This window comes from Sturnira hondurensis, unplaced genomic scaffold, assembly GCF_014824575.4.
Source record: "Sturnira hondurensis isolate 20B ecotype Veracruz unplaced genomic scaffold, ASM1482457v3 Scaffold0005279, whole genome shotgun sequence".
Classification (NCBI taxonomy): Eukaryota; Metazoa; Chordata; class Mammalia; order Chiroptera; family Phyllostomidae; genus Sturnira; species Sturnira hondurensis.
This window is the reverse complement of record NW_028077910.1, coordinates 5,351,414-5,377,418: the sequence shown is the minus strand read 5'-3', so window position 1 is coordinate 5,377,418 and position 26,005 is coordinate 5,351,414.

Genomic DNA, 26,005 nt, shown 5'->3' with positions numbered 1-26,005 from the left:
AGGATCACAGGCCCCAAGCAAGTCCAAACCCTCTCAGGGGAAATGTATTCCGTTTTAAGACGTGAAAACAGTTCTCCTTGGCTGGGTGCTCCGTCCTCTAGGCCCATGCAATAGCAGCGCTGCCTCCCAGATCCACGGAGGCAACGACATTGCCCCCAAGATCCGGGGTGGCAGCCGGCCTCCTGAGGTCCTGGGGAGCGGCAGCCTGGCCCACTGAAACTGAGGAGTTGGCCCTGCTCTTTGGAACTGAGGAAGAGATAGTCCTGCCTCTGGGATAATGCTCCCCACTTTTTGAAGGACAATGAATGCTCACAGCCAGATAGCTCTGTTGTCTCGTTCTGCAGAATTCCAGATGTTCCTTTCACCTCTTTTCTGGCCCTTTCATTTCAAGTTGGTGTCGTTTATGCTGATTTGGTTGATAGGATCTGTGCGCCACACCTGCAGTATCTCACCCTTGTTGTCCTCTCTCGAGAAACCTTATTTCTTGCAAGTGGGTAGGTTGAGAATTTTCTAAATCCGCATGCATGTTTTGTTTCCATTTTGCTTAACAATTCCTTCTTTAATTTGTCTCTTTTTACATTTTACTACGAGCAATAAGGAGAAATCAGACTGCTTAGACTCTGCAACTCGGCTTAGAAATCTCTTTAGTGAGATATCCATTTGTCACTTACAAAGGCTGCCTTCCACAGAACACTTGAACTCAATTCAGCCCTGTTCTTTGCCACTTTGTCACAAAGATCTCCTTTCCTCCCAGTGTCCAATAACATGTTCCTCAGTATTATCTGAGCTCTCACCAGAATCAACTTTAATGTCCATATTTCTAGCAACAGTCTCTTAAGGCAATCTCGGCTTCTTCTCACATGCACCTCAAAACTCTTCCAGCCTTTACCTGTTACACGGGTTCCAAGCCAGTTCCACATTGTTAGGTGTGTGTTACAGAAGCATTCTACTTCCCAGTACCAAAATTTCTATTAGTTTCCTAGGGCTGCCATAACAAAATACCACAAGTTAGGTGGTTCAAGCAATAGAAATTTACCTCCTCACAGTCTGAAGGCCAGAATTCCAAGATCAAGGTGTTAGCAGAGTTGATTTCTTCTCATGCCTCTCTCCTTGGCTCGTTAGAGTATAGAAATGCAAGTGATTATTTATGTTGATTTTTGTATCTTGCAATTTCACTGAACTTGTTTATTAGTCCTAACAGTTGTGTGTGTGTGTGTGTGTGTGTGTGTGTGTGTGTGTATGGAGTCATTAGAGTTTTCTACATATAAGATCATGTCATCTGCAAACAGATAATTTTACATTTTTTTCCCACTTAGATGCTTTTTATTTCTTTTCCTGGCTGGATTGCTCTGGCTAGGACTTCTGGTACTGTGTCGAATACGAGCCATGAGAGTAAGCATCCTTGTCTTGCTCCTGATTTTGGAGGAAAGATTTCAGCCTTTCATCATTGAGCATGATGTTAGTTGTGTTTTTTGTATGTGCCTTTTATTATATCAAAGTCATTCTGATAGGGGACTTAAGAGTTGGAAAATTTTAGTTTAAGTAATAGCTAATAGGCTTTCACAATGCATGTAAAATCTTTTGTTCCAGGAACTGAAGGTATGATCTGCCCTGACTCCAGGAGACCAGGAGAAGTTCCACTTTTGTTCCTCAGGAGGACTGTAAGCAATTCAAGATGATATCTGAGCCATTTGCACCCCAGGGTGAGATGACCGCTGCCCGGGGCACAGCTTAAGACCACTGCCCAGGGCGAGAATGCTGAAGCTGTTTTTTTTAATCCAGTTAACTTTTCCCTGAATTCCGACCCCCTTACCTACACTTTGTTCTCCTTATAGAAAGGGCTTATTTTAAAATGGTATTTACGCTGGTCTGTTAGGGTATGAACCCGTCATCTTCTCAGACTGCTGTCCATCTGAATAAAGCGCCCATAAGGATTCAATACCTGTCACTGCTTGTCGGGTTTGGTAGTGACGGGCAGCCCAAATTCCAGTGTCTTTTTTGGTTTCGATTCCTTCTATATTGTTGAGAGATTTTGTTATGAAAGAGTGTTGAATTTTGTTGAATGCTTTTCCCACATCTGTTGAGATAATCATACAATTTTTTCTGTTCATCCTGTTTCCTTCATTCTTTTTGATGTATCATGAATTGATTTGTGTAATGGTGAACCATTTTCACGTCCCAGCAAGGCTCGCCTCACCATGACGTGTGATTCTTTTCCTGTGCTGCTGAATTGCATTTGCTAGCATTTTGCTGAAGATGCTTGCATCTATATTTATCAGAAATATTAGCCTATTGTTTTCTTTTCTTGAGATTTCATTGTCTAACTTTGGTATCAGGGTAATGCTGACTTCATGAGTTTGGAAATGTACCCTTGTATTTTTTGCAAGAGTTTGAGATGTTTTGGCATTAATTATTCTTTAAATGTCTGGAAGAATTCAACTATAAAGTTTCCAGTCCTGAGCTTTTCTTTATTTGTGTGTTTTTTACTACTAAGTCAATTTCCTCACTAGCTATAGGTCTGTTCAGAGTTTCTATCTCTTTATTATTGGGTGTTGGCAGGTTGTATGTTTCTAGGAATTTGTTTATTTTTTTCTAGGTTACCTGGTTGGTATAGAATTGTTCATAGTAATCTCTTATGGTCTTTTTTATTTCTGGGGAACCAGTTGTGATATGTTCTCTTTCATATTTCTGATTTTATTTATTTCAGTCTTCTCTTTATCTTAGTCTAGATATAACTTTATCAATTTGCTTATTTAAAAAAACACTCAGTTTTGTTAGTTTTTCTATTTTATGGTTTAGCTATTTCTGCTCTAATATTTTGTATTCATTTTCTTCTGCTAAGTTTAGGTTTAGTTTGTTCTCTTTCTAATTTTTTGAGGTGCAAAGTTAGGTTATTTATTTGAGATCTTTCTTCTGTTTTAATTTAGATGTTTATCACTATAAAATTCCCTCTTAATATTGCCTTTCCTGCATCCCATATGTTTTGGATGTTGTGATCTTATTTTTTCAAGATATTTTCTAAGTTTTCTTTTGATTTCTTCTTTAAGGCATTGATTGATCAAAAGTATATATTTAACTTCATGTATTTGAGAATTTCCCATTTTCCTTCTGCTATTGATTTCTAGTTTCATTCTATTGTGGTCAGAAAAGATATTTGATATCATTTAAACCTTAAATTTGTCGACTCGTTTTATAACCTAACACATGCTTTATCCTGGAAAATATTCTGTGCACACTTTAGAAGAACATAGGTGCTGATGCTGTTGGGCAAAACATTGGGTGTGTCTGTTAAATCTTGTTAAGTCCATTTGGCCAATTGTGTTGGTCATGTCCGCCATCTTGGTTGGTTTTCTGTCTGGTTGTTTCATCCATTATTCAAAATGCGGTATTGAGCTCTCCTACCATTATCGTATTACTATTTCTTCTGTCAGTTCTGTCAATATTTGCTTTATATATTTATGTACTCTGGTGTTGAATGAATATATATTTATAACTTTATATTTTCCTTTTTATTTTTTTAATTTTTATTTATTTATTATTTTTAAATATATTTTATTGATTATGCCATTATAGTTGTCCCATTTCACCCCTGTCATTCCCCTCCACCCTGCATACCCCCCCACCATTCTCCCCCTTTTTTTATGTCCACGTGTCACGAAGTTCTTTAAATTCTATATTTCCCATACTATTCTTGTCTCCCGCCTATTTTCTACCTACTGTCTATGCTACTTATTCTCTGTACCTTCTCCCCCCTTCTCCTCCTCCCACTCCCCTGTTGCTAACCCTCCATGTGATCTCCATTTCTATGGTTCCGCTTCCGATCTAGCTGTCCTCTTAGTTTGCTTTTGTTTTAGGTGTGGTTGTTAATAATTGTGAGTTTGCTGTCCTTTCACTGTTCATATTTTTTATCTTCTTTTTCTTAGATAAGTCCCTTTAACATTTCATACAGTAAGGGCTTGGTGATGATGAACTCCTTGAACTTGACCTTATCTGAGAAGCAGTTTATCTGTCCTTCCATTCTAAATGAAAGCTTTGCTGGATAGAACAATCTTGGCTGTAGGTCTTTGGATTTCATGACTTTGAATACTCCTTTCCAGCCTCTTCTTGCCTATAAGGTCTCTTTTGAGAAATCAGCTGACAGTCTGATGGAAACTCCTTTGTAGGTGACTGTCCCCTTATCTCTTGCTGCTTCTAGGATTCTCTCCTTCATTTTCATCATGGCTAATGTAATTATGATGTGCCTTGGTGTGTTCCTTCTTGGGTCCAAGTTCTTTGGGACTCTCTGAGCTTCCTAGATTTCCTGGAAGTCTATTTTCTTTGCCAGATTGGGGAAGTTCTCCTTTATTATTTGTTCAAGTAAGTTTTCCAATTGTGGCTGTTCTTCCCCTTCTACCCCTATAATTTGGATGTTGGAGTGTTTAAAAATGTCCTGGAGGTTCCTAAGCCTCTCCTCATTATTTTGAATTCTTGTTTCTTCATTCTTTTCTGTTTGGTCTTTTTTTTTCTTCCTTCTGGTCCACTCTATCGATTTGAGTCCCAGTTTCCTTTCCATCACTATTGGTTTCCTGTGCATTTCCCTTCATTTCAATTAGTTTAGCCTTCATTTGTTCCTCTAATTTGTTACTAAAATCAACCAGTTCTGTGAGCATCCTGATCACCAGTGTTTTGAACTGTGCATTTGATAGATTGGCTATCTGTTGGTTGCTTAGAAGTATTGGCTCTGGGGCTCTGAGCTGTTCTTGAGCCGTATTGATTTGGTCTATTCACACCTGTTAGGTATGAGGGGCAGAGGCTTAGGTGTTCACCAGGGTGGGGCGACCCAGTGGCTGGATTGTGATTCTGTATGTGGGGGCGGGGTCAGAGAGGGGCAATGGCACTTGTTCTGCTCTCTCTTGGATTTTGATCCCCTCTGCTTCTTCCTGCAAGCAAACTGGTCCCCCCTGGTGTCAGCTCCTGGGTGCGTGGGCCTGTGCACCCTCCAGGACCCTGTGGGTCTCTGCAACAAACTCTCTGTGAGCCTGGGAGCCTCTGAAAGTTTTTCCAATTGGTGCTTTTAGGCTTTAATTCCCATTGCTGGGGCCCTAGCCTGTGCGGTCTGTCTCACTGTTGGCTCCTTCTCCTGGTTTATCTGCGGGTGAATGTGTGACAGTGATCAGCCAGCCGCCTTGCACCCCCACTGGATCCGCCTGTTGCCACCCCGAGCCTGGGATCTGTCAACTGCCACCTACGTTCCTGGGTTGGTCCAGCAGCTTTTTCCTTCCCAATCCTGCTCCGCCAGCCACTGACTCCGCCCCTCTTACTGGTCTGGATGAATGGTTCATTGTTGTCGGACTTTTGTACAGTTCAGTTTTCTGTGTTTTGCCTACATTTTTGTTACTAAAATTTTGTTGTCCTTAAACTTAGTTGTGCGAGGAGGCACAGTGTTTTCACCTACAGAAGATCCATCTTCTGTATCTTCCTTTTTAATTAATCCTTTCATATAACACTATTATTTGTCTCTTGTGACAGTTTTCGACTAAAAGTTTATTTTGCCTGATATGAGTATAGCTACTGCTGCTATTTTCTGGTTATAATTTGCATAGAATATGTATTTCCACTCCTTTATGTTCAGCCTATGTGTATCCTTAAGTCAAAAGTGAATTTATTGTAGATAGTATATAATTGGACCTTGTGTTTTTAGCACATTTAGCCACTCACTTCTTTTGATTAGGAAATTTAGTCAATTTATATTTAAATTAATTATTGATAGGAAAGGATTTACTATTACCATTTTGTTGTTTTGTTTTTTTATAAGACTTTTCTCCCTCTTTTCTTTCCTTGCTATCATTGTTTGTGTTTTTTTAATTGATATACTTTGATTTCTTTCTCTTTTTCCTATTGTGTAACTTTCTAGCTATTTTTTTTTTGTAGTTAGCATAGGTCTTACATAAAATGTTTCATGATCATGACAGACTATTTTAAGCTTATGTAACTTTAGATGCATACAAATACTCTATACCCTTTACTGCCCTCACAAACACTTTTCTTCCTTTTTTAAAATTGATGTTATGATTTACATTATTTGTACAGTGCAGCCATTAACATTTATTCATTATAGTTATTTTTAATACTTTTATCTTTTGACTTTTATACTAGAATTAAAAGTGATTTAACAGTCACCATTATAATAATACAGTATCCTACATTTGTCTATACACTTATCTTTATCAACAAGTTTTGTAATTTCCTATGATATGATGTTGCTCATTAACATCCTTTTATTTCAATTTGACCTCCCTTTAGCATTTCTTGTAAAACCCCATTTAAGGATGATGAAAAGCGAATTCTTCAGCTTTTGTTTGAGAAAGTCATTATCAGTTACTCATTTCTCCAAAAAGATTTTATTCATTTACTTTTAGGGAGGGAAAGGAAGGGAGAAAGAGAGGAAGAGAAACATCAATGTGTGGTTGCCTCTTGCGTACCCCCAACTGGGGACCTGGTCTGCAACCCTGGCAGGTGCCTTAGACTGGGAATCACACTTGGTGACCCTTTGGTTTGCATGCAGGCACTCAATCCACAGCAGCCAGGACTGCTTACTCATTTTTTGGAGAACGGTTAGCCACCAGGTTTGTTTGTTTCTTCCTCAGCACTCTGAATCTGTGGCGACACTTCCTCCCAGCCTGCACAATTTCTACTGAAAAATCTGCGGGTAGTTTTATGAGGTTTCCTCTGTAGATAACAAGTTGGTATTTTCATTGCTGCTTTTCTCTCCCTGTGCTACAATTAACTTGTGACAATTTAAATATAATGTGTACTAGTGTGCGTTCCTTTTTCATCTCAGTCATCTTATCTCCAGCTCACTTAGTTTACTGGATCTGGAGTGATTTTTTAAAAGATTTTATTTATTTATTTTTAGAGAGAGGGGAAGGGAAGGAAAAAGAGAGAGAGAAATACCAATGTGTTCTTGCTGATTGCATGCCCCTAAGTGGGGACTTGGCCTGTAACCAAGGCATGTGCCCTAGACTGGGAATCAAACTGGCAACCCTTTGGTTCACAAGCCTGCACTCAATCCACTGAGTTACATCAGCCAGGGCTGGAGTGACCTTATCAGTACTTTGAACATTTATAAAAGTCTGTCTAACCAGAAAACCTAGAGCCATTAGGGTCAAATGGAAAACATATTTTTGAGAGGAAGATACGACTTTTTTCTGCAGTCGGACTCTGGTCGCCTTGCATGCTGCTGGGAACTTTGTTTCCAGCACAAGAAATAAGAGAACAAAATTACTTAATTGGTATTAAATACAGACTTATCTTTTGCACAATCACTTTTGGTTTCAGCAAAATCTCTGAGAAATGTAGGCAAAATTGTATATGTGCATAAACATGAAACGAGATCTTCAAGCAGAAAACACCAGGTTATGGCCATAATGTAATAGACAGAATGATGAAATGGTAACCCCAAAGCAGGCACCAACCCCACATCTGACTTTGGAGACCGTTGTGGGCCTTAGAGACGGTTGCAAAATCTAAAATGGAGACAAAAATACTTAACTTACTTACCTCACAGGGACCCACAAGGAGTACTGGTGGGAGCACTCTCACAATAATTTGTCTTTTCCACATTGACTTTGTCAAGCAGTATGCATTATGCTAAGTGCATTATATTTTATATCTTTTTTCCCTAACTGTTCTGGAATCTGAGTTCTCTCTCTCTCTCTCTTCTCAACCACTCCCCCACCCCTGGTGCCATAGAAGAAAAGATTAAAACTCAGAAACTCTAAGTAATTTATCCAAAGTGTAGGTGAATGAGTTGACTATTTCTAATTTCCAACTATGGAGGAGAGAATATCTGGGATATTGAGTTCATTATTATTTCAAAAAAGGTAAAAACTAAACTGAAATGCAAAAAAAAGATTTGTGCAGTGTATAGAGAAGATGCTGTGACTGATTGAATGTGTCAGAAGTGGTTCACCAAGTTTCTTGGTACTATTGACATTTTGGCCAAATAATTCTTTCCTGTGGACTGCCCTGTGCACCGGAAGATGTTTAGCAGCACCCTTGGCCTCTACCCACTAGAAGCCAATAGCCTACATATTTGAATTATCCAAATCAATAAAGTTATTGGTGAAAATGAAAAATGTGTCTTTTATTTTATGAAAAAAACTAAACGGACATTTTGGCCAACCCAATATGTTCTGCTTGGTATAACTCTGTAAAGAGCAGAGCCTGGGAGTAATAGTCTAGGATACGGCTAGGATCCCAGCTTGGCCATATTTCTTGCTGAGTTGCTTTGCTATTCTTAACTTCACTGGACCTCACTATAAAGTGCTGATACTAACCTTGCAGTGTTGTCTTACAAAGCAGAAAGAATATATCTAAAGCACATGTAATAAAGTATTATTAATATTATTGTTATTATTGTTGTAATAGTAAGACATGCTGGATCCACATGGCTCCCGTGACTGGCAGTAAAACCACACACAACTTTTAAACAATGCCTCTTTGTTTCCCGACCCACAAGCTGCATCTTGTTCCTACGGTTGCTGGGATGGTTCCATTATAGCTATTCACCTGGTAGTTGGTCTTTGTTCTTCACTTAAAAACAAAAGGCACCAAAATGTCCCCTCCGTCATCCCCCTGTTCATGTTAGATTTCACATCTTGTTGCTTAGAGGGTGCTTGGGCAAGGATACTTATAAATGGGCAACAATATTTGTATAGTCCTTTACAGTTTTATGAGCTGCTTCCCACTATCCTTCGAGTTATTCTTAAAGGTCCCCAGGAGTCTGCCTCTTTTACTATTGAGCAAAACCTTTCACTAGTCCTGTTCTCATAAGACAGATGAGTCAAATAATGATTTTTCTGGTCTCCGATCTATCGTACTAGAAAAACCACCTTCATACGTGGCAGAATGCACTAGCATGCATACATGGGTTTCCAAAGAGTTTTAAATAAGGCACATCAATTTTGCCTATAAGACTGTTCCTGATGAGTCTGAATGGTGAAGCCATTCCTTTGGAGTCAAACAAAATACCACTTAGAAGCTACAGGAACTTGTGAATGGTATTTAATGTTAACTAAATGACATGTGTAGATACAGAAGTAATGACATGCCACATACAGTTTTGGTGTAACACGATATAATCACACGTGTGCTGTCGGACAGGAACTGGCCCAGAGTGGGTCTGCGCAGGTTGGCCTGTGGTGTGCAGGCTCTTGATTTCCCATAGGACAGATTTCACAGCACGAGCCCAGGCGATTCTGAGAGCACATTTATTAAGGCTGGGACAGCGAAACAAAGGAAGGACTTGGGGTGGAAAGAGTGACTGAGACAGCCTAAGCAGTGCTCTGCTCTGGCTCCCTAGAAAAGTTAGAGGGAAGGCGTGAGCCAAGGTGGGCTGCTGTCAGCTCGCTGGGAAGTCAGAGGACAGGGGTCCCTGGAGGCGAGCCCTGGTTGAGCTGCCTTTGCTCACTGCTCCCCTGGCTTCAGGTCTCCTTGGGACCCTAATGGTTTAGGAGGAAAGAAAAGGTTCACACCTGGGAAGGGGCATGGATGTGTTGTAGAGCAAGCCTGCACTGAGTCTTTGTCCTGAGGGCTTTTTATCTTTATTCTGCAGGTGAGAATCTACGGGGAGTGGTTCAGCAGAATGTTCATCATCGTTTGTAATTATGCCGATGTGTCAAAATGAGCTCATCGGGGTGTCCGGTCTATTCTTTGGTCTGCTATACTCTTATTTTTTATCTTGAGTTGGCTTTTGATGTTTTTTAAAATTATTTATTTCTGACTGTATCTGTCCTTGGGTTAGCTGGCACAAATGACATTAATTGAGTCTCTGTTCTCTATTGTCCAGGTCAGGGAGATTTAAGCTATGTGTTCTCTGGTTAGAGAGGAGAAATATGAACCATTCACTCTCAAGTGTCCTTGGTTTGGGGAGATAAGTCTTGCAATTCACCAGCTGGCTGTCAGTTGTTCCAAGTGTTTGGCCTTGTTTACTGCTAATTCTTTTGTCTGAGTTTCCCATTTCACTTGCCAAGGAATTTTCCCAACTTTTTACTATTCTGTCATAATGTGTAACAAAGTGCTCAGTAAATGTGTATTTTTACCCATAGTTGCCATTGTTCTGTGACTGGCTGTCCTACTGGGATGGTGCCCTGAAAGTAAACATTTTTACTTTTCTGTTTCTGTTTTAACCATTGTTTAGATATAACCTGTTTCACTTTGCCTTGATCACTGGCACAGATCTAATGAGGTCACTCATGTCCTACTGATACGGACTCCGGCTCGTGGGGTCTGTGACATTGCGGATTAGATGAGACAAATTTACACGGACTACCAAGTCCTGTGGAGGAAAAGGGACAGTGGGACTTCTCTTTCAAAAGAAAAAGCCTTGGCTCTTGCCTTGACAAGCTTTTATTGCTTTTCTGGGCACATTACATGATGGTCCTCATTTACTGTGCAGAGGTTTGTTTTAGGTGGTTACCTTTCACAGAAAACAAAGGAGAGGATGCCGCTAATTACATCACAGGAGAAGGATACTTGCAAATGCAAAGGGAAAAGTGGATGAACTGGTTACCCTCATCCCCTTTTAGCATACATTTTAGGAAGGTTTAGCGCAGATTTTAGGAAGTTACTTTAAAGATATGCAGTAAACGTTTGCTGCCTCAGTTCAGGGTGAGGGAGTTTTAGCAAAAAGCAAGTCTCAAAGCAGCTTAGGTACAATGCAGGTCTGATTCCCCACAGGAGAACGTGTCCGTGGGCGTAGGTCCTGTGCATTGGACCTCGCTTTTCACTGTTCTTCCTGAGTGTGAGTTGGGCCTGTGCCACGTAGAATGGTCTCCTATATCATACGTTTCAGTAAATATAAGAAGAATCATGAACATAAAGATGTGCAAAGTGAATTTTAAGAAATATCATAGAGGACTATAGATAGGGTTTGGCATATTGGTATCATATAGAATAATCATTTATACAGAGCAATGAAAATTTATTTTGTATTTTCATGGTGGATTAATTCTCATACATTTTTATTATTGCAAATAAATGAAATTACATTATAATGTGCTCTATTTATGTGGACTTTTTTCAAAAATATTTTTTAATTTTATTTTAAAATTATAGTTGAAATCCAGTGTTAGTTGAAACGTTAGTTTCAAGTGTATTGCCTAGTGGTTAATCAATGATACAACATGTAAAGTGACCCTCTCAATAATTTCAGTACCAGTTCGGCCCCACACACAGTTATTACAATATTATCGACTATATTCCCTATGCTGAACTTTATATCCCCATGACTATTCAAAAATAATTTCCTTTCAGATTTACTTTTATTCTTACTGTTGACACAGTTGCAGGTGTCTCCTATTCTCTCCCCACCCTTTGTTCCCCTCCACCCAGCAGGGCCCCCCACCCCGGCCTGCACCACACTGTTGTCTCTGTCCATGGGCTAGCATGCATGCATATACATCTTTGGCTAATTTCTTCCAGTCCTCGCCAAATCCCTCCCCTCTGAGATCTGTCAGTCTGTTCCACGTATCCATGCTTCTGGTCCTATTTTGTTCATCAATTTATTTTGTTCATTAGATTCCACATATGAGTGAGATCACATGGTATTTGTCTTTCTCTGACTGGCTTTTTTTCGCTTAACATAACGTTCTCCAGGTCCATCCATGCTGTCAGAAAGGGCAAGAGTTTCTTCTTTTTTTTACAGCCACTTAATATTCTATTGTATAAATGTATTTTTTAAAGAATAGAAATACAAGCATATTAGATCAGCCTTCGGTTCTCACAGAGAAACAAAAGTAAAACCTTAAAGGATAATGCAAAACAAAAAATAAGCTTCTGGTTTTTTCCTGGAATAGAATTTAAATTAAACTTAGGAAGCATGCTTTCTTTTTCTTGTAAATCAAGCGGCATAAAAATAAACCAGAAGGGCCTTGGCTAGGTGTGAGCTTCGTCCTGTACACCAAAAGGTCGTGGGTTCCTTTCTAGGTACACACCTAGGCTTCAGGTTCAATCCCTGATCGGGGTGCTTACAGGAAGCAGCCGAATGAAGCTTTTCCTCTTTCTCTTTCTCTCTCTGTCTGTCCCTCTCTCTCTAATCAGTGGATATGTCCACAGGTTAGGATTTAAAAAAATAAAGTCAAACAAGTCAGAAAGAACAAAAATCACAAAGAACTAAAATTGTTTACATAATTTTGGTTAAAAAGAAGCTTAACTGTGAATGGGCCAGTCATGTAATTAATTTTACTTTATACTAAAGTGACACTGATTCTTCTCAGATAGGATAAAGGTTTTCAAAGTTACACTCATGTGCTTATATAACTCATTATGAAACTAGTATTCATAGTAAGTCATAGTATTATTTCAAGATTAATACTATGAGTGGGTTTTGAATTCCACAAGAGTGAATTTTTCTTAACTGCAGTATGGAAAATGAAACCTAAAATATCATTTGTGGCTTGTTGACTTCATTTAGAAAGTTTCCTTATGAGCAATCACATGAAATAGACTTTTCTAGAATTTTTGAGGGACTTAAACGACCCCAAACTTCCCCCCTTCAGTATACAACAGGTACTAGACTTTTCTGCCTGTGCAACACTTTGCCTACATGGACAATACGAAGTCTGAGTGGAGGATTCAGACAACCAAAGGTTTGAAATATTGACAAATATGCCTGAATATCATAACCTGAAACTCATCCTAGCCATGTCAAGGGGATTACTACCCTCCATTCTATTTCAGCCTCATTCAAAGTAAGAAAGAAGTTTTGATGCCTTAGTTATTTTTAGTATACAGAAAATCGACACCATTAGTACAATTGAAATAAACGTTTGCTTAGTAGCTAAAATTGGCACGTGGAATACCAGTGATGACTACAAACTTTTAAAAACAGTGGACTGAAGTTGCGCATAGCCATGGGCAAGTGGCTAGTCTATCCAGGGAGGTAACAGCTTAAGTTTTGCTGAGAAAGGAGCATCTTTTCTCCTAAGTATGGCTTAACCAGCACAATATGAGTCCAGAGGTAAAGATAGAGAGAGTAGATGATAGATAAATAGATAAGATATCGATATCTGACTGCATCTTTTAGGCACTTGGATTCAGTTATGCCTGAATCTCGTCTCATTGCTACACTTTTCAGTTACATTGTCAAAAAATTCTCATTTTTCATTAAGTCAATTTAAGATGAGTTTCTGAACAATTCAAAAGGTCTTAACTACCTTAGGAGTTAGTCTATGAAAATGTGGTTTTATGTAAAACAGACCCTGAATTATAAACTGGTGCAGATAGCACGCTTCGTGAGGTAGTGAAACTCTTTCTTCTATTCGGGCTGAGGAGTGTTGATTCTGCTAGGCGGCGCTAGCACAGTGGCCTGCTCAACTGCCACCTTATAAAAATTATTTGAGCCCTGGCTGGTGTGGTTCAGTGGGTTGAGTGCCTGCCTGCAAACCAAAGGGTCACCGGTTTGATTCCCAGTCAGGGCACATGCCTGGGTTGTGGGCCAGGTCCCCTGTAGGGGGTGCACGAGAGGCAACCACACATTGATGTTTCTCTTTCTCTCTCTCCCTTCCTCTCTTTCTAAACATAAATAAATAAACTCTTTTATAAAATTTACGTTAAAGCAGTTTTTTATTTGGTGTTGAATGTTTTTATTTTTTGTTGCTTATGCGAAAAAAGAAATCAATAACAACAGTAAAGAACAAAGGCATCAATGTTTAGTGAAAACACCCAATTGTGAGAGCAAATAAAGATATGCCTCTTTAGTTCCAAAAAATACATAATGACAACGTATTTTTTAGTCTTTTTCTATTGTTGTTGAGTTACAGTTGTCCCCATTTCCTTCCCATTACTCTCCCCAACCCTACCCACCTCCACCTCCCATATTCAATCCTTCCCTGCTGTTGGCTTTGTCCATGGGTCCTTTATACATGTTTTAGATTTACAACAAAACCGAGCAAGAATATAGAGAGGGTTTCCATATAGCCCCTTCCCCACTGCGTGCACCATTTCCCCCACTACCCATGTCCCCCATGAGAGTGGTACATTTGTTAGACAGTTACTTGTTGACACATCCTTATCAACAAAATCTGTAGTTTACATTAGGATTCACTCTTAGTTTTGTCCATTCTATGGGTTTTGGCAAAGAGTATCATACAGAATATTTACACGGGCTTAAAAATTCTTTGCTCTGCCTATTCCTCCCTCTAATCCTTGGCAGCCACTGTTCTCTTTATTATCTCCGTAGTTTAGCTTTTATAGAACAGGATACAGTTCAGTGGGCCCCAACCTTTTTTGGCACCAGGGACAAGTTTCGTGGAAGACAATTTTTCCATGGTCCAGGGATGGGGGATGGTTTCAGGGTGATTCAAGTGTATTGCATTCAAGCTCATCTCCTACTGTGCAGTCCATTTCCTAACAGGCCCAGACTAGTTCCAGTTCATGGCCCAGAGGTTGGGGACCCCTGGTATAGTTGGAATCATACAGTCGGTGGCCTTTTCGGGCTGGCTTCTTTCACTTAGTACTATGCATTCAAGTTTCCTCTATGTCCTTTTATGGCTGGATTGCCTACTTTTTCTTAGAGCTGAATAAGATTCCATTTTTATAAGTGTACGATGGTTTATTTAGCTATTCACCTACTGAAAGGCATCTTAGTTGCTGCCAGATTTTGGTAATTATGAATAAAACTTCTATTAACATCCACGTGCAGGATTTTAGGTGGATATAAGCTTTTAATTCACTCGGGAAAATACCAAGGAGCATGATTGCTGGCTCATATGGTCAGAGTGCCCAGCTTTGAAACAGACTGCCAAGCTGACTGCCAGAGATGCTGAACTGCTTTGTATTCCCACCTGCAATGGATGAGTTCCCATTGCTCCTTGTCACCCAAAGTCCATAGCCTCCCCAATATTTGGTGTTTTCAGTGCCTTGGATTATGCCATTCTAATAGGGATGTAGCGGTACCTCATTGTTATTTTAATTTGCAATTTCCTAATGACACGTAATGTTCAATATTTTTTCATATGTTTACTTACTGTCTGTGCATCTTCTTTGGTGAGGTCTTTTATGAATTTTTCAAACAGGTTGTTTTCTTAGGTTGCATTTAAGAATTTGTAAATTTCGGACTTTATCAGACATCCCTTATGCAAATATCTTCTCTCTGCCTGTTTTTAAAAATAAAATTAGACCTCCCACCTGATAACAAGCCTTGTGTATTTCCTGCAAATTTTAGCAAGGCCATGTAAGTGACAAGATTCTATCAAATATGCTCTTCCTGGAAGGCAAGGAGGGAAGAAAATACAGCTTTTCTAACTAAGTAAGATACATTTTGTCAATGGCCAGAAACCCAGCACGATTGAACTGCAGATGGGCTTGAGCTGGATCCTCTGCACCAAGCCACAGTTAGAGAAAGCAAAGAAGGTAAAATGTGGTTGAATGTAAGATTGCAATCTGGAGAAGTCTGATTCTCCATCCCTAACACATCTTTTTAGGCTCTTTTTATTGACAAAGATGACAATTACCCTCGTTGTAACAACCATTCCATGAAATGTAACATGGGGCAAGGAGAAGGCGAACTGTCTTTTCTAACCCAGGGTATAGTGTTTCACTGTCAAGAGGCCCAAGGCCAAGTTGAATGCTGAAGTCTCACAGATAGATAAAACACTAGAACCTGGTGGTATATGACAGAATTCCTTAGATTTAGCTCTTGAGTCAAGAACCATGACTAGTCAAGATCTGTGGAGCTGAACAATATAAATCAATAAAGGCTAATAGACCTAAAGGAGATATGTTGCCAGTGAAACCCAAGCCAATTACCCAAGACATTAACAGCCTACAACCACCAGGCCTCCGAATCAATACCAGCTACATTAGAAATACACTAATGTAGTGTATAGTCAGAAAGTGAGTTCTCCCAGGCACTCATCTCAGTCAAGGGCAGGTGTTCACAGCTGGTGTCTGCATCAGTGGGTCAGTACAGGTGCTCTGTCATTTATTAAAGATTTTGAACACCATTAGTCTCATCTAAATTGTTCTTTAAATATATTTTTGTTCATGGACAATCATTTTGCTTAATATAATTGACTCCTGGATGACTTCAAGTACAGTAGAGTTATAGATCTAAATTCTAATCAAATAATGGAAGAAGAGTGTGGTCTTTACCTAAAGTATGAAACCAAAATGAAAGTCATAGAGACAGTACTGCGCAGGGCTCAGGACAGCTGGATCTAGCCCCTGGTGCTGGTTTCCTGCAGAAAAAGAATAAGCTAGAATCTTTTGGCTTTTACACTTGCAAACACGACTTTGGAAAGTGAAAGTAAAAGTGTTCCATGAGAAAACAAATTCCTTCACACAAAGCTATTTCTTGTAAATCAGGCAAGGAAAAGTGGGGTCACTATGTACTTCTAGACTCACACGCCAGGTCACTCTTTTACACAATCAGTCACACTCGATAATAAAACCATCTCATGAATGCACCTTGTCTTAAAGTCCAGGAAAGGCGTGAGTGAATTTAGCATCAAATAGTGTTATGGGCACTTTTTTCCTCCCTTCTGGATTGTGGACCTTTAGTTCACTGGTCCTTCTCAGAACAAGCTAACAATATTTAAGGCGACTTGGCCAGCAAATTTAGCCATGCTTAAGCCTATAACTTTCTGTACTTTTTATAGTCCTGCATAAATATGTTCTGGAAGCCTTACAAGTATGGTTAGTACATAGGTAGTTTTTTTCTTTCTTTTCTTGATTCTATCTTCAGAAATGGAAGAAAATCAAAGAAACTAGAGATGCAAAAAGGAGAGTAGAGAAAGAAAAAATAAAAAAAGAAAAACACAGGAATAGGATTTAGGTCTGAGCATAAGAAAAATATCTATTTAATGTGTTCCTTATAAGATTTTAAAACATTATAAGTAGGCCCTAGGTGGTATAGCTCAGTGGATTGAGTGCAGGCTGGGAACTGAAGTGTCACGGGTTTGATTCCCAGTCAGGTTACATGCCTGGGTTGTGAGCCAGGTCCCTAATGGGGGCCACATGAGAGGCAACCACACATTGATATTTCTCCCTCCCTTCCCCTCTTTCTAAGAATAAATAAATAAAATCTTAAAAAAAAAACATCGTAAAGATATAGTAGAGTCATTTTCTACAGAAAAGAACAGGAAAAGATTTTTATACCTGTTTTTACAAATTAAATATATATATGTTTATTTCACCCAATGCGTTTTTTTCTTTGAAATAATAATGACTTCTCGAATAGACCCTTGAGGGTTAAGAACATGAGCTTTTACATAGAGGCAAATTATCATGACTGTTTTTCCCCCACAAAGCATGATTAGCTAAACCTTGACAAGCATTAACTTAAAAAAAGACAGCTTTTTTTTCCTACTGGGGTAGGATGAGGGAAGAGTTAGTCAATATTTGCCCAGGGTCCAATTGTCCATCTCTCACCACTCTAATTAAGGAAGGAAGCAGGGATCTCTGGAAATCATGGACTTCTTGTTATAAGACACCCAATTAGCTTTAAGCTGAGCAGCAGCAACCACCAGGGGTTTTCTGTCCCAAACAAAAGTTCTGAGGATATAACACCAAAATATGAACAGAAAGTAAATGGCAGGCCTGTCCATTAAGTCAACTAGGGGGTTTTCTTAAGCTCTGGGGTCTCCTTTGGAAAACTTTCCTAGTTTGTGTGCTGAGTAGAAAGATGGGTAAAGGTCAAGAGGCCTAATAGGTTGCTTTGTTCCTTTTCCTGCCCAGCAATGTTGGGCCTCTTGGGGACATAGTTTTGAGCCACAATGTGTCTAAGGTGATATGCTTTGGTAGGATTAGGATTCCAAGTTCTGAGCTTTTCTCTGCATATCCCTGGGGATATTATTCTAAATATAGCAAAGATCAAGAAGAATTTATTGTTTCTCATTAGAATTCAGGTGACTCCAAAGCTCAATCCAGGCAAACCTACTCAAAGTGACTTAAGGTAGTCAAGGCCTATGTATATGAAATTTGTATGTTTTCCTACAAGCATTGAAGTCTAAGAGGCAGGTTTTTCTGTTCAAGTTCTGCAAAACTCATCAGCAACTATAGGGAACAACTTCGAATGGCGTGGAAAACCAGTGGGGAGCGAGTGACACACAGGACCACACCAACAGAAAGGTTTTCCCATGGAGAATCAGGCCTGCATTGTACCTAGGATGCTATGAGACTTGCTTTTGCTAAAACTCCCTCACCCTGAATTGAGGCAGAAAGAGCTTACTGCAACTTCCTAAAATCTGAGCTAAACCTCCCCAGTATGGAGTGTGATGATTTCAACCACTTTTCCCCATGATGCGACATCCTTCTCTTTGACGCCATTTGCAGCATTCTTTCCTTTGTTATCTGTAAAAGGCAGTCCCCTGCAGTGAACCTGTGCATAGTAAATGAGGACTACCCTCCATGTAATATACCCAGAGAAGCAATAAAAGCTTGTCCAGGCAGGGACTGGGCTCTCCAGTCCTCTTGCCCTCTCTCAGAGAGTGACCATGCTGTCTCTTTTTCTCCACAGGACTTCTGTTGTCCGTGTGTATTTGTTCACCAGCAGCCACAACACACGTGGTTGCTGCCAGCCAGGATTCGCCACAAGTGACCTCTAAGTAAAACTCAGTTTAAATTTCTCCTGTCAAAGACAGTGCAGACAGAAAAGTAACAACCGAAATCCTACTTTGAGCTTTCCAGAGGTAAGGATTATTATTTCACACTTAGTTGCCAAAATAATTATGTATATGTTATGCATAATATATATACTCACATACATAAAATGAATACAATACTAGTTTGAATATCTAGTAATATCTATATCCTTAAGTGTGGACAGAAAAGCATTTGAATTTGGTTGAGTGGGTTCAGTCACCTAGAGCTTTTGAGTGATTTACCAGGTAACTAATTATTTACCTCGATCTGGTGAAATAATAATCTGGAATTTCCCAAGCACTGGGTGGGAGTTTTTAGGTGTTTTGAATGGAGTCTAAGGTAATATGAGAGGGCTGTTTATTTCAATGTGTAAACTGTGCCAATGCTTTATTAATCTCAAAAAAAGCGCTTTCCTTGAGTGGAGAGAAAATCATAATAAGCAGGATAGTGAAAGGAAAGGAACAGTAATGATAATTTTTAAAAACTAGCTTTGGATAGAGGTGAACTCAGAATTTGTATTTAGGGAGTCAAGGAAGTTTGTTTTTATTTCAAGCTGTTTCTTCCCCCCATAGGTCATATAGGCCCAAAGGTTTTGTGCTTTTTTTCTCTTCAATTGTTCAGGGCTAAAATTGGATTCTGTTGCTTTTTGTGTTATTACCAGTTATGTCAGAAGGAGGAGGGAATGTGCATTAGTGAATCCAGTGAACTTGAGGGGTCATTAGAATAAACCTTGCAGGTATGAAGAGCCTAGAGTTCTATGAGAAGTGGGGGCTAAACGGGGTTTATAAATCCTGGCTCTGTTGCTACTGTGTCTCTGCTTTCACCTGCATAAATGGACGCTGAGGTATTAATTCAAGAAATAGCAGGTGAAACAGACAAAACGAGTCCAAAGAAAATGACTCAGGGAGCTCGAAGGCAGCGGCAGCGTAGGTAGAAGTTACACTAACAACGTGCTAGGACCGAACCAGAATTACAACCAAATTATAGAAAAATCCTCTTGAATAACCAAGTGAACACCCGTTGGAGAGAAGCCTTATAAGCAAGGACTTAAGGAAAAAAACACATTACAACAATGAAACTGGTAGGAAGTGCTGAGGCACAGACAGCTGGCTGCAGCGCAGACAGCTGGCTGCAGCGCCCATAGGTGGCAGCTGAGGTTTCAGAGGCATATAGCAGCAGCCAGGGCATTCCGCCTGAGAAGGGTAATGCCTAAAACCCCAAGTTGGGCTCCTCAGCTTATGGCACCAGACCCAGGAAAGGAACTCAAATAACATCTGGCTATGAAAAGCAGCAGGATCTTTGTTTCCCAGGGAGAAATGACTAGAAATGCAGAGCCTTCTAAAGGTCCAACAACAAAATTTGTTTGCAGCCATTTACCCTGGGCCCTGGCAGAAAGAGGGGAAAGCAAACAAGAGCCACATAAGGAAACTCTGGGGATGGTGGTTCTGGGGAGAGAGCTGAAGGGTCAATCACAAGGATCCCTGTGCTGACTCATTCCCCATACTGCAGAAGCCATATCTCTTGGGCAGAGCACTTCCTTCCAAGTGGCATCAGCCTGAGGGGAAGCAATAGGCCGACTTGCAGGAACTCCTCTTGCCCTACCCTATAAACCTTAAGCCAGACTACTGAAGCACACAGATGGAGGCACTTTCATTAATTAAGCCTAACGAAAGCCTAAAGGAGGAGGTGAGTCTCTGGGAGCATTGAGACTTTAGCTGACCCTCCCCCGGGCCTGGCGCTGGTAAAAGTCAGCCTTGCTGCGCAGCTTGGTTCTTTCTGTACACACCCAGGCTCAGCAAAGGAAGTCACAAACTGCAGATCACTGATAGCTCCCAACAAGTTGCTTGGGGCTATCACAATCAGTGTGCACCAGAGTCTTTGTGGAATTACCTAATACATAAAAACAAACACAAAATAGTAATAGCCAAAATAGGAAGACAAAGAAACAGGCCCACATGAAAGAACAAGAGGATTCCCCAGAAGAAGAGCTAAAAGAAATGGAGGCAAGAAATTTATCATATATGGAGTTTAAAGTAACGATTATAAGGATATTCAACAGCATAAAAAAGACACAAAAACCATAAACAAGGACCAGTTGGAAACAAAGAATGCTATATCTGAGATAAATAATACACTGGAGGGAATAAACAGTAGGTTAGATGAAGCAGATGATTGAATCAGTGACAAGGTAGAAAAAAATACCCAAGCAGAGCAACAAAAAGGAAAAAAAAAATTTAATGAAGAGATTTAAGAAAACTTTGGGACAACATGAAGTGTAACAACAGCTACACTGTGGGGATACCAGATGGAGAAGAGAGTGAGTAAGGGATCGAGAACCTATTTGAAGAAATAATGACTGAAAACTTCCATAGCCTGGTGAATGAAAAAGACATGCAAGTCCAGAAAGTGCAAAGGGTCTCAAACAAGAAGGACCCAAAAAGACCCACGTGAAGACACATCATAATCAAAATGGCAAAGCAAAAAGACAAGGAGAGAACCTTAAAAGCCTCAAGAGAAAAGCAGTTAATTACCTTCAAGGGAACTTCCATTAGATTGTCATCTGATTTCTCAACAGAAACATTTCTGGCCAGAAGGAATGGGCATGAAATATTTAAGGTGATGAAAAGGAAGGACCTACAACCAAGTTTACTTTATCCAGCAGGGTTATCATTTCAAATTTAAGAAAAAATAAAAAGCTTCACAGACAAAAAAAAAAACCTAAAGGAGTTTGTTACCACCAAATTAGTGTAGTGACAATGTTAAGGGGCTTCTGAGAAGAAGAAGAAGAAGAAAAAGAAGAAGAAGAAGGCAACAGAGGAAGAGTTAAAAAGTAAAATGGTAGTAAATACCTACCTATAAAATATCACTTTAGATGTAAGTGGCTTAAATGCTCAAATCAAAAGACATAGGGTAGCTTAATGGATAAGAAAACAAGATCCATATATATGTGTTGTCTACGAGAGACCCACCTCAAAACAAGAGATAGACACAGACTAAAAGCAGATGGATAGAAAAAGATATTTCTGGCAAATGGAAAGGAAAACAAAGCTGAGGTAGCAAAAATCATATCAATAAAACAGACTCTAAGACCAACACATAGTAAGAGACAAAGAAGGACACTGCATAATGATAAAGGGAACAATTCAACAAGAGGATATAAATCTAGTAAATTTTAAGCACCCAACATACGAGCACCTAAATATGTAAGGCAAACCTTGATGGACGTAAAGGAAGAGACTGACAAAAATACATTGTGGTAGGGAATTTTAACACCCCATTGACTTCATTGAGTAGATCTTTCAGACAGAAAATCAGCAAGGAGTCAGCAGCCTTAAATGACACACTGGATTACATTGATTTAATTGCTATATCCACAGCAGATCACCCCAAAACAGCAAAATATACGTTTTTTTCAAGTGTATATGGAATATTTTCTAGGATAGACCACATATTAGGACACAAAACAAGCTCAATAAATTTAAGAAAATTGAAATCATATCAAGCATCTTCTCTGACCATAATGCTGTGAAAATAGAAATCAAACACAAGAAGAAAACTGAAAAATACAAACACATAGAAGCTAAATAACATGCTATTAAACAATGAATAGTTCACCAATGAGATCAGAGAAGAAATCAAATATAGCTTGAAACAAGTGAAAATGAGAACAAAACAACCCCAAAGTCCTGGGACACAAAGAAGGCAGTCCTAAGAGGAAAATTCAAGGCATTACAGGCATATCTCTAGAAACAAGATTAAACTCAAATAAACAATGTAACTTTATACTTAAAGTTGAAAAAGAACAATAAACAAAGCCCAAAGTGAGTAAAAGGAAGAAAATAATAAATGTTAGAGCAGAAATAAATAAAATAGAGTCTAAAAAATACAAAATATCAATAAATCCAAGTTCTGGTTCTTTGAAAAGATAAACAAGATTGACAAGCCTTTAACCAGACTCATCAAAAGAGAGAGAGGAGAAAGAGAGAATCCTGTTGGAAACTGCCCTGCCTAGTTTCAGAAGTTGTAACTCCCCATGGCTAAGGCTAAGTGGGCAACCTTGAGACCATAAGCCACTTAGGAGACAAAGCTTATCCTACTCTGGCAAGGGCACTGCCTCTGCCCCCTTTACTTCACCCTGTTTGGCCCTGAGCCTGACTGGTTAGCCAATGATGGGTAAGATTCCTCAAGGGAGGGATGACCTAAGCCAGTCATTGTCACAAAGGGGCCCCCAGGGAAGGACTTGGGGGCTATAGAAAAAGGAGGTGATGGAACCTCACCCCTCGGCTTTGACATAGCCTGAGTCCTCATTCTGTCTGCAAGAAATCTCCTAATCTCTTGGCTGTCTTACTTCCCCTGCCTGACTTAACCCTGAAACAAGGTTTCTGTCAGAGGGAAGTGCAGCCGCGTGCTTGAAAGGGCAGGTTCCCCAGGGCTATCAGGCCTAAGAAAGAATACACAAAATCTTGTGAAACCTGCTCTGCTAAGAATGCCCTCAATTTTCTGATAAGGGTAAGAGCAGGAAGTGAGTTTGTTTCCTAAAGTTTTGCAGCCCTTTAGCTAACTGACCATGACTCAGAATAAGCCCTTGTAGTTCTTTGTATGTTATCTATTGTTTGATCCTTACTGTCTGACAAGGATTGTTGAGCTTTACCTATATTCCTGTGCAAATTAAACCCAATAAAAGCTCATCGAGGAAAAGGCTTCTGGCCCTTCTCCTTTGAGAGATCGGCTACCTTTCCTTCCCAAGAAGATCAGGTCTTGGTAGACTTATTCTCATCCATGGAAGCCAGTGGAGGGGGTAGGGGGAAGGGCCCTGTGGGCAGAGCCCACCCACAGAACCCAAATAAGTAAAATAAAAAATGAAATAGGAGGAATGACAACTGACAACAAAGAATTTTAAAGGAGTGTAAGTAATTGTTATAAACAATTATATGGCAACAAATTGGACAACCTGGGCAAGATGCATAAGTTCCTAGAAACATAAAGTCTTCCAAAACTAAATCAGAAAGAATGTGAGAATCTGAATACACAGATTATAGCAAGTGAGATTGAAGCAGTAATAAAAAAAACTAACAACAAAAGCCATGAACTGGATGGCTTCACAGGTAAATTTTACCAAGTGTTCAGAGAAATCTAACAATCCTCCTCATGTTACTCCAAAACACTCAAGAGGAGGAGAGACTCCCAAGCTCACTTACAAGGCCAGCATTATCCTTATTCCAAAGCCAGAAAAAGACACTGTGAATAAAGAAAATTATAGGCTAATGTTCCTAATGAACACATATGCTGAAATCCTGAACAAAATATTAGCGAACTGAACACAGCAAAAAACTGAAAAGATCATACACCATGTACAAGTGGGATTTATTCTAGGGATGCAAAGTTGGTACAACACTCACAAATCAATACATGTAACACACCACATAAACATAATGAAGGATAAAAACCACACAATCATATTAATAGATGCAGAAAAAGCATTTGATTAATCTCTCACTAAAATGGGAATAGAGAAAACATGCCTAAAGATAATAAAGGCCATATACAACAAACCCACTGCCATCATCATACCCAATGGGCCAAAACTATAAGTGTTCCCCTTGAGACTGGGAACAAGACAGGGATATCTGCTTTCACCTCTCATATTCAATGTAGCACTGGAAGTCCTAGCCACAGTGATTAGACAAGAAGAAGAAATTAAAGGCATCTCAATTGGAAAGAAAGAAGTAAAACTGCCATTATTTGCAGACAACAATCTACTGTACATAGGGAACCCTAAAGATTCCACTAAGAAACTACCCAAATTGATAAATGAATTCAGTGCAGTAGCAGGATACAAAATTAATATCCATAAGCCAGTTTCATTTTTATGTACCAATTATGAACTATTGGAAAGGGAAATTAAGAAAATAATCCCATTCACAATTGCTCCAAAAAGAATAAAATACCTAGGAATAAATGTAACAAAGGATATAAAACCTGTACTTAGAAAATTGTAAGACACTGAAGAAAGAAACTAAAGAAAATACAACTAAGTGGAAGCACATACTATGTTCATGGATAGAATGAATTAACATCGCTAAAATGTCCATACTACCCAAAGTAATCTATAGCTTCAATGCAATTCTTATGAAGATTTCAATGTTGTATTTTACAGAACTAGAACAAATATTTCAAAAATGTATATTGAACCACAAAAGACCACATATAGCAAGAACAATCTTGAGAGAGAAGAAAAAGTTGGATGAATCATGCTACCTAATATGAAACTATAGGAAAAATGGGAACAACTGTAATTGAACAACACAAATTTCTAAAAAAAATCAGCAGGGTACTGGCATAAAAACAGACACATAGACCAATGGAACAGAATAGAGAGCCCAGAAATAAACCCGTGCCTTTATAGTCAATTAGTATTGGCAGAGGAAGCAAGTACATACAATGGGCTGAAGATAGTTTATTCAATATATGGTGTTGGGAAAATTGAACACATACATGTAGAAAAACGAAACTAGACCACCTTCTTACACCATACACAAAATAAATTCAAAATGGATTAAAGACTTAAATGTTAGACTTGAAACCATAAACATCCTGGAAGAAAACATAGGCACTAAAATCTTGGCATTGTTCATAGTAAGGCAAACAAAAGAAAAAAATAAACAAATGGGACTATGTAAAACTAAAAAGGTTGCACAACAAAGGAAACCATCAACAAAATGAAGAGATGACCCACTGAATGGGAGAACATATTCACTGCTACATCTGATAAGGGGTTAATATCCAAAGTTTATAAGAACTTATAAAACTCAATACCAAAAAAAGAGAACACCTGAACTACCAGCCAAGATGAAGGTGTAAGTAGATGCACTTTGCTTCCTTGTACAACCAAAAGAAGAACAATAAGAAATTTAAAAACAAAAAACAACCAAGACTGCCAGAAAATCGAATGGTATGGAAATCTGACAACCACAGAGTTAAAGGAAAAACATTAATCCAGACCAGTAGGAGGGGTGGACATGGGCAGTCAGGGTGGAGAGGATGCATGGCAGGTGGTAGACCAGCCAGGCGAGGCAGTGGTTGGTGGACCGGGAAGTACCACATTCACATGCAGATAAGCTGGGAGGAACACCTGGGGAGGGAGACAGAGAGTTCAACCCAGGGTTGCACAGGGAAACTAAAGCCTTAAAACCTCTGGCTGTAAAACCCTGTGGGGATTGTAAAAATGAGAGTTTATTGGAGAGACACACAGGGTCCTACAATGTAAACAAACCCACCCACCTGAGAATCAACACCAGAAGGGCCAAAGTTACTTATGGGTAGTAGGGGAAGTGACTGAAAGCCAGCTGAGAGCCAAGCAAACAGAATTGTTCCCTCTCGG